The sequence below is a fragment of the Nicrophorus vespilloides genome, unplaced genomic scaffold (assembly GCF_001412225.1).
Source record: "Nicrophorus vespilloides isolate i.1.1-1 unplaced genomic scaffold, Nicve_v1.0, whole genome shotgun sequence".
Classification (NCBI taxonomy): domain Eukaryota; kingdom Metazoa; phylum Arthropoda; class Insecta; order Coleoptera; family Silphidae; genus Nicrophorus; species Nicrophorus vespilloides.
The window spans coordinates 100-10,801 of record NW_017096905.1 but is presented as its reverse complement, the minus strand read 5'-3'; positions in this window follow the sequence as shown (position 1 = coordinate 10,801).

Here is a 10,702-nt window from a genome sequence, read left to right as displayed (position 1 = left end):
AAAAAACACTAACTTTATTGAAAATTGTTCAATTTAAAAGAATAATTTGAAAACTTTTACATTTACATTTTCATCATTTTGGGATCAATTTTTTTGACTTATTTTCAATTTTTCTATATAGAAAAATCAAAATTTTTGTTTAAAATTTTACAGATTAACTCTAAAACAATTATATATTCTCCATAAGTTAATATCTTCGTTGCATCGATTTAATACCAGGAACAAAGCAAAGAACAAACTTTTTTTGATTTTCTTTATTAAACCGTTTGTGAAGTTGTTTGCGTGAGTAATCACTGTTGGATTGAGTAATAGCTTTTCGCGAGGGCCGAAACAAAGTCGAAAAAGCACGGTTTTTCGGCACGCTTTCCTCTGCCAGACTTCTTTTTCGGCGTTCCGACGTTGAATCATCGACGACACTTCGAATCACCTGTCCTTGCGTACTATTTATAAGAACGTAATCATCTCATGCTGCGGTATTTTCATCGAAACTCGAAATAGTTTTTCTCCTAGTTTTCACTCATTTCTATTAATATTTTTACTTATTTTTGTATGTTTTCTGGACAATTTTCTCCAAAAAAAGATTTTTATATAGAAAGATGCGGAATTTAAAGGTTTATTAATATTTAGTTATCAAATATTGAATAAGTATGTTCGTGATTTCTGCAGTGTTCGGTTTCGTTGAATAAAGAATGAAACGTCGTAAAGTTTGTCAGTTTAATAAATGTCGCGTAGCTGAGGCGGTTTAACGTTTCTGGAAGACAGAGGTGTATGTTAATGCGAGATCGTAGAGCCCTCCGAGGGCGGCGAGACTGAATCCACCCCTCCGTTCCCCAACCCCCAACGACTCCATCGTTCTCAGTGTATGTGTGTGTGTGTTATTCCAGGTTTCAAATTAGATTCATGTAGGGCAAACAATAAACCTGGACTGATGTCGTGTTTCACGTAATAACAATATCAGGTTCCACGGCCCGAGATTAGCATACAAACTGCAGACACATCCCCAGCAAAACTCACTCAACCACCCCTCCCCATCCACCTTCCCTCAACATCTTTACTTCGACCGAACGTTTGGTCCGCTACAAAAGACTTTTGGCCCTCACGTTTTTCACTGTTTTCTTCTCTCTCCCCACCTCAATACGTCGTGCACATCCATGGCCAAAACACACGGCATTAGTGATCCATTTCCACAAATATAAATTACTTAAATTACTTTCCGCAAAACGAAACACGAACGACGAATGACGGATAATTTTTACATAAACTCGTACACGTCCGATGCGCACAAAGAAAACGACTACATTTTCACTTTGAATATATTCACGTAATCATTTAAGATTAAAATCGAAAATTTCTTCCAGAAAACAAAGCTTTTTATATTTTTCAGATTTTAGGTCGACTAAAACTTAATCCTTCTTGCAGTTAATTTAATTTTGCAAATTTGTGGAAATCGGAAAGTGCATTGTCTGGTGAATTCAAATACAACTCTGTTTAATTCCAACAATTTTTGTGTATTAAAAGCGCTTTATAATGTCATGTTTTTTGTCCGTTAAATTGTGCAAAAACTCATATATATCTTAACGATTTACGTAAGCAAACTTCAAAAACGATCATCGATAGTTGTTTTTAGTCATTTGGGTTATTCTCGAGCAATGTCTTGATTTCATCGTTATTACTGGCAGCACTTTAAGGCTCAAATCATCAGCTCTAAATATCTAAAGTTCATTTAGAATATATTCACGTAATCATTTAAGATTAAAATCGAAAATTTATTCTAGAAAACCATAGTTTTTTTTTTAAATTTTTAAAAACTTCTTCAGATTTTATGTGGACTAAAACTTAATCGTTCTTGCAGTTAATTTAATTTTGCAAATTTGTGGAAATCGGAAAGTGCATTGTCTGGTGAATTCAAATACAACTCTGTCTGACTCTAACCATTTTTGTGTAGTAAAAGGGCTTTATATTGTCGTGATTTTTGTTTTTTAAATTGTGCAAAAACTCATATATATTTTAACGATTTACGTAAGCAAACTTTGTCAATTGTTGTTTTTGGTCATTTCTAATATCTCTGTTCATTCACGTGTCGTGTAGTGTGGATTATTCTCGAGCAATGTCTTGATTTCATCGTTATTACTAGCAAAACTTTAAGGCTGAAATCATCAGCTCTAAATTATATTCTTAAAGTTCATTTAGTTAAAGCAACTTCTCCGCTTTGTTATTACTTTAGTGGCATTTTTGGCTTTACAGTAATAGAAAAGTATCAAAGACTAAAATGTTCTTAGTTTTCTTCCATCTTCACGTAGGTACTAAATTTCTTTTGATCCAAACCCAATAGTTAAATTTCAATAGATGTAATAGTATTGGTGTCGATGCAAAATGTTTATTCAATTCTTTGAATACATGTGGATCAATTTTTGTGTAATAAAAGGGTTTTATATTGTCATGATTTTTGTCCGTTAAATTGTGCAAAAACTCATATATTTTAACGATTTACGTAAGCAAACTTCAGTCGATAGTTCTTTTTGGTCATTTCTAATGTCTCTGCTCATTCACGTCTCGTGTAGTGCGGGTTATTCTCGAGCAATGTCTTGATTTCATCGTTATTACTAGCAGAACTTTAAGACTGAAATCATCAGCTCTAAATTATGTTCGTAAAATTCATTTAGCTAAAGCAACTTCTCCGCAAGCAGAATACATCTTTGTTATTGCTTTACAGCAGCGGTCGGGGAAATTTTTTAACCATTACCCCAAAATATTTATTGCGTAAGTCGATATTACCCCCCCCCATTCTGAATAGAAAACAATCAATGTAAATTTTAAATAAACATAAAAAAAAAGTTACATGAAAATAGTAACAAATAGTAATAGACAAACAAAATAAAATTCTTAAATTGGAACAAACAAAAATTAATTGAAAACTTTCCCCCTTCAGGTTTTGGAAACATAATGTTGATATAATTACTTTAAAATTGGGACTTTTTGATGTAAGAGCAATTTGAATATAGTTTTCTTCGTTTAATCGATTTCTGTTTTTCGTTTTTATGTTCATTAGAGTGGAAAAGCCTTGTTCACAAAGGTAGGTTGTTGCAAATGGCAGCAATTCTTTTACCGCCTCCTCATGTGCAATTTTTAAAGCCTTTGACCACCAAAAAGATGACAGATTTGCTTTGGTCTCAAATTGAATACAGTATTGGATGGAAGTTCAAGAATTGCCTCTGCCAAACCTTTAGGTTCTTCTGGTATGTTAGTAATTTCATATTTAAAAGGATCTACAAACCAATTCACAGTTTGTACATCAAGATCTGAAAAGTAGTCAGAGAACCGCTCTCTGAGTTTGGTAAGATGAAATTAGAAAAATTTCCCTATTACTCAAAAAAAAAATTCATTTTTACCCCATTTTGGGTAATTTACACGGTTCCCCGACCGCTGCTTTACAGTAACAGAAAAGTATCAATGACTAAAATGCTCTTCCATCTTCACGTAGGTACTAAATTTCTTTTGATCCAAACCAAACCCAATAGATGTAATAGTAATTTGGTGTCGATGCAAAGTGTTTATTCAAACCTGTGGATCAATAATCTTTTGTTTCTTTTTTTTTACTATTAACACTTAAAATAGGTACGTTTCGCGGGTAGTGGCAATTAAACGTGTATAATGGAAAATAAATAGAGCGCTCTGTATCTCCTCGATGTGTGCTCGTGTATGTACATGCATGTACGTGGTTTGGTGTGAGTGAATGTGTGTATGCAGTTGATGGGAATTATAGCGCGCTGAGTAAATACTGGTGGACGACCCGGCGCATCCACCATAGTCCGAAAGATCGTCCTATCTCTCTCTGTGTATGTGTAATTCGTCGCACAGGCAAAACCCTTTCCATTTAATTTTAATAATGCAATTGGACGGAGAGAGGCAGAACTGGATTACAAGAGGGTTTTGCTAGAGCAACAGGGGTTGTATGTGTGTGTAGGGAAACCTCTCTCTTTCTCTCTCTCAGGTTGCATGACAGTTCGTTAATTGATATTTGATTATAAACTTAATGCCCCCGACTAAGTCTGCGTCTAATTTCGCGCCCCGGCTTTAATTCTCGAGAACGCACACACAAACGGCACCACCTATTGTCCGGGATTAAAACGAAAATTGAACGCAATTAAGCCGACATAAAGCGTCGACGAAGGGATGGAGAGAGTTATCCTCACTCTCTCCACCGGCCCACCCTTAATTTAATATTTTACCGACGGTTTTCATCTGCACTTTACATTTCAATCTCTCTCTCTCTTTTTTTTTTCACTTTCCCAACCGCTCGCTTGGATGCGGTTTTTTCGTATTGGAAATACCCCGAATTGCGAATACATACGGAACTGATTAATTGATTCGCGAGAGCCGTAATTTGCGTTTGTCTCGGTCAGCGAATTGACCTTATTTTCAAAAGTCCTGAAAGCCTCAAAATCAACATTTCAGCACAAGAATATGATTACAATAAATAGAATTTATCAAATTAAGACAATAGTTTTCTCTTCTTGAAGACGTAATATTTTGGTTATTTAAATAATCACTAAATTTGAACAAATTTATGAATTTATTATTAAATTTAAGGCAAAAATTGAACTTGTAGATTCGATTCATTTTCTTAATTACAATACTAAAAATTGAAATAATTCTTAAATTATTGTAAAATGTAATTTTTTTTAACATATTTTATAAATTATAGTTAAATTTGTAAATAATTTCATTAAGGACGAATTAATTTACTGAATATTCATTTCGCAACTAAATTTTAAATAAAATTTATAAAAATAGTTTCATTTCACAGTAAATAAGACAGAACTTTATATATTATGTATATTTAACAGTAAATTCTTTTGATTTTATTAATGAAGAACCAATTTACTAAATAGTCTAATTAGTGATAAAGCTATGGTCTTCGCATTGAGCCAAAAGCCTTAATTGTAACAAATGCTGATTCATTGTCAAAGTTTTAGTCATGAAATTTTTATATTATAAAAAGATTTGTGGTAGTTGCTTTCATTTTATTTAATTACTGCATAATGACGCTTGTAAATGAAAATATCGAACATATAAATTAAAGACAAAACTTTGATCTTTCCATTGAGTCTATTATCACATTCGTGGAAGTTAATATGTTTCTGTAAGAGACTGCCAAAGTTTAAATTCTTTTCGAATTAGTTTTATCACGTTTTAAATAATTACTCAATAATCGCATTTGTTAATTAAAGTAAAAAATATTCCTAAAATAACTTTATTTTAGTACCGAATGATGCAGCGCTTATATAATTGATGTGAAGTAACGGAATTGTTAAAAAAAAATTGTAAGACTTTGAGAGTGGACCGATTTGTATCTAAATGGAATGGCGAGTCTGAATTATGAATGGTTGTCGCGTGCATGCGAATGCCTCTAATCCTTCTTTGCTCTTTGTACGCGTTTGTTTTTTTTTTGATCATAGTTGTTGGTTTTAGAGCGAAGCAGTTTGTCCTTTGTCTGGGAGAGGGTGTTAATTGAGTAGTTTTCGTTTTTGCCGCCGCTGCAACAGTCTGCGGCGGAAACGAGACTTTCGAGAGTTTAGCGTGCGCGAGGTGAGGGTTCTGTTTTGGTGGAGGAGGAGGTTAAATAATTAATGAAGCGGTGAAGTGGATTATTTTGCGAGCTCGTTTTGGAACAAAGCCGCCGCCTGGGATGAATTAGAGATCGGCCTCTGCGGTGGTGGCGGTTTTTTACTCTCTCTCTCTCATGGTTGTGTCTGGAAAACAGATGTTTGGAGAAATTAATCGTCGCGTTTTTTTACCAATTTGCAATTTCATCGTTTGCTTCTGTTAAATCGTAAAGTTATGTTAGGTTAAATTAAGTTATGTCAATTTTTACATCTGAAGAAGTGTAAACAAAAATACTAAACCTGAAAGATTATATTGCGTTCTTTTCCAAATGCAATTTTCTTCTGCTTTTGTTCATTCTTGTTACAAGAATCACACGTATCAAAATGAATGTTTTGAACTAATTAGATTAAGTTAGGTTAGGTTAAATTAAGTTATATCAATTTTTACACAAAGGCTCATATCTGAAGAACTGTAAACTTTAATACTAAAGCTGAAAGATTATATTGCGTTCTTTTCCAAATGCAATTTTCTACTGCTTTTGTTCATTCTTGTTTCAAACATCAAACGTATTAAATGGATATTTTAAACCAACTAGATTAAGTTAGGTTAGGTTAAAATAGGTTATGTTAATTTTTCCATAAATGTCATCAAACGCTCATACCTGAAGTGACTAAGCGTAAAGGTGTAAACTTCAATACTAAACCTGTAACTTGCAATAAAATTTACATTTTTTAGGTTAATTTATTGTAAAGTTAGAACTTGAACTAATGAATTTAAAATTAAAAAAAAATGAAAATTTTCAATTATTGATAGATAATTATTTTCTTTAATTAATTATGTTTAATTGAATCAAATTTACTAAAAATAAGTTAAGTTATATCATTTAAGGTTAAGTTCTTCAAATTGAAGTTAATTCTTACATTGTTTGTACAAACTGCACATTTTTAGAATTTCGTTTTTCTTCTTTAGTGTTTGTGCACCTTTTTGCAATGCAAAACACACACACAGGTAGCGCAAAATTTTGTATTTTCCCGCGAAAATAAATGTGCATGTGCGTTTCCTTCCATTTCTCCTTTATATATATCTGTCGAGAAAAACTGGCGCGCGCGCTCTTTTTTATGATTATTGCCGTATTAACATGCATTGCGTTTTATATTTATGGACGCGCTCGCTCCGTTCCGGAAAACCGGATATCCGGAAGGCGGCTCTCTCTTCTCATTTTCTCTCTCACTCTCTCTCTATATATTTTTCCAGTGAACATGAACACACACACACTCGCTCTCATCCGCGAATCTTTTACGTGATCGCGGGTTTTTCCTATTAAAACTTTAAATAACAATACCCGCAGGCTTCCGCATTAATTTCGCATTTTCCTATTAGAAAATCTCAACCCACCCCCACATCACCACACAGAAAGAACGCGCCTGGGCGAATGGAAATAATAATGGCGAGTTTAATAGGAAATTTTCGCAACGCTAGTTGAATTTCCATTGTAAATTTCCATTCCTAAAGATTACATCGTAGGAGAAGATACAGAGCATTAGTGGGTGGGTGGCTTTGCCAAAGGAATTGTTGCGATTGTTTTTCCTTTCACGCTTTGAAATAATTCCTGCATTCAATACAAGAATTATTGTAAAATTAAGAAAAATATGTAAAAAACTTGAAATTTTAAATATGCAAATTGTAATGCAAATAGTTGAAAAAATTTACAGAGAAACATTGATTCATTATGGAAATGAAATCTGAAAGTATATAGAGAAAATTACAAACGAAAAGATTTGTTTTTTTTCTTAGTTGAAGTAATGAAAAATTTGGAATTGAATTATTAAAATATGAAACTTGGAAAAAGCACTGACTCTATTTTTAATCGAATGACTAGAAAAATTGAGGATTTAATATTCAAATTAAAGCTAGAAACTTTGGGTAATATAAAACACATAATAAGTTAGTTGTAGCTATTGTGGTTATCTTAAAATTTAATATAAAACTTGATGTAATTAAAAAAATTGAGCGTATAAAAAAAATATATATAGATTTTATTACGTTTCTAGGAAATTACGAAAGATACAGACGGAATTAAATATGCAAATTAAAGTTGAAACTTCGTCTAATAAAATTATGTTTGTAATACGTTAGATTATTGAATTATTGTGGTTTTGTGATGTAATTTATTATTTAAATTTGAAGTAATTAGAAATTACAATTCAATGGAATGCATGAAATTATTAGGAAATTATTAAAGATACGAACGAAATAAAGTATACAAATTGAAGCTGAAATTTACTAGTAATAAAATATGATTAATAATTTAAATAGAAATAACTGGATGTAATTAAAAAATTGAGCGTATAAAAAAAATATATAGATTTTATTACGTTTCTAGGAAAGAACGAAAGATACAGACGGAATTAAATATGCAAATTAAAGTTGAAACTTTGTGTAATAAAATTATGTTTGTAATACGTTAGATTATTGAATTATTGTGGTTTTGTGATGTAATTTATTATTCAAATTTGAAGTAATTAGAAATTACAATTCAATTGAATGCATGAAATTATTAGGAAATTATTAAAGATACAAACGAAATAAAGTATACAAATTGAAGCTGAAGCTTACTAGTAATAAATTATGATTAATAATTTAAATAGAAATATTTTGGTTATGAAGTAATTTATGATCAAAGTTGAATCAATTTTTCTCTTATATGTCAAGAACTAATTTAAATTTCAATTATTTTACTTGATACTAATACCATTTTTTTTCTTTATTAATTTCAGGAAGAACATGACAAATTTGGAGCGTTTCCATCTGCAAATTTCGAAGCACGAACTGTACAGGAAAACCGATCACACCGTCGATAATTTGCTGCAAGAATTGTCCAACGAACCTATAGTGCACGTCGGTGAGTATTCAAATAACCTCCGTTCCTTTCGCACGCTTCATAATTCGATAATGGTAATCCAGTAGTAAGGCCTTGGGTTTCTAGTATCACTTTGACCCATTCCTCATTCCATCTCTCTCTCACTAGTGCACACACTCATAGAATTGCAGCAGGAATTGATACATGGATATGTGTGTGTTTGTGTCATCAATTGATGGTTTTCGAGTGGTGTGTCCCTTCCCACCGACAATCAATACATTATATCTATGATGTTTGCATGTGTACTTCTCTCAGTCCTGCACACTCACTCTCATACAAACAAAACACACACAACACACACACAGAGATCGCCCTCTCTATGCATGCGGAAATTGCACGCATCGCTGACGTAATAATTGTAGAACAATAGTTATATCTAACCTCAAAATTATTGCCCGTTTATTGTGTCCGTTCAGTCGGTGATTACACCGCAAATCAACGGCCCAAAATGCGAAGCCATTGTTCCGCGGTGCGTTTCCTGGATCACAATTTTTTTACGTAATTTTTTTTATGCGAATTCGCAATCCAGAAGACAATTAGTTACAATCGAACGTAACCACTCCCAGTTTTGGGGTGGAGTCGTGGGAGGAGCCAACTATCTCTTAATTAATTAATCAATAAATTATTGCAACATTTCTCTTTGATTCATAGAATATTCATTACAAATAAAATATCCTACAGATACGATGTAGAATTACAGTTATTTTTCTATAATTATTTTGTTAATTATTGAAAAATTGATTGTTGTCACTCCCATTTCTAGGCGCTAACTTTTCTTCTTGTTTTTTGTTTTGGAATTGCAATAATAATAATGAAGTTGTTTTGGTAATAAAATCTAAGGGTTGCTTTTTTTTCTGTGTGTGTGAAAAGACAAATAATGAAATGAGATTCTAAAGTAAATTTATGCGCTCGTCGTCGTAAACAAATAAGTTTAAATAAATGCAGGGGTAAAAGGGAACAATAAACACCAGGGGTTGGGTTTGGCAACAGATACAGAAAATGTTGGTTGGTTGTTTTGGGGGGATGGTGGAAAACACTCGAACAGGAAATGAGTGTTCGCCTCCGCCTCCTCCTCCCCCCCGCCGACACTTGTTGCGTGACGAAATCGTGTTAGATCAACGAACAGATGTGATTTATTTAAGGTCCAAAATGCTGCTGCAAAACCGACGTCAATTCCGATGCAATTGTTTCGAAACACACGCCTATTGTTCCGAGTAGTGGGCGGTGATTGATTGCATTGTTTACATTGACACCTATTTTTTAAATTTATAGTTTAAGTTAAACTAATATCAATTGATTTCATCTTTTTATGATATTTTTTCAATAGAAATTTAAAAACGTAAATTTTGAATGGGCCTTATTAATGGAATTTGTTACGCCAGAATTCATATAAATTTACATTTTGATATATTTGCATAACTACTTTTACATGAAAATTAAGTTCATGATTGAAAAATGGGAGGAGTTTTTTCTAAATGGTTACACCCATAGTTTGTATTTAATTTTCTAATTATATTTACTGTTAATTATTACTATAATTGTCAAGTTAATTAGTAATTTTATACAAGTTACTTGACAAGTCTTAAGTAGTTAAATAAAGTAATTCGTATCTTCTTTTACAGTTTATTTTACAGTTTTATTTTTTATTATATTTGCATAACTACTTTTACATGAAAATTAAGTTCTTGATTGAAAAATGGGAGGAGTTTTCTTTAAATGGTTACACCCATATTTTGTATTTAATTTTCTAATTACATTTACTGTTAATTATTGATATAATTGTCAAGTTAATTCGTAATTTTATACAAGTTACTTGACAAGTATCAAGTAGTTAAATAAAGTAATTCGTATCTTCTTTCAAAGTTTTTTTTTTCTCTCCATGTTATTAATGCAAATGAAAATCTATAAATAATTGAAGAACGTGCGATTGGAAAATGTCCTTCCCTGATATTTCATTTAAACTCGAATGATCCAGTTGTTTCCATTGATTTTTCCGTTTATAATTTATTACTGTCAATTAAAATGATCGACGTTGAATCGTTAATCTCCGAGCCCGTCCCTCGTTTTTTTTTTTCAAGTTTAATTAGGCTGGAACTAAATTTCGAAACTGTTCTTTCTTTTCAGAATGTAGCCGTTTGGCTGTAATTCGTATTCAAAGTTTAAAAACTGCTCGAA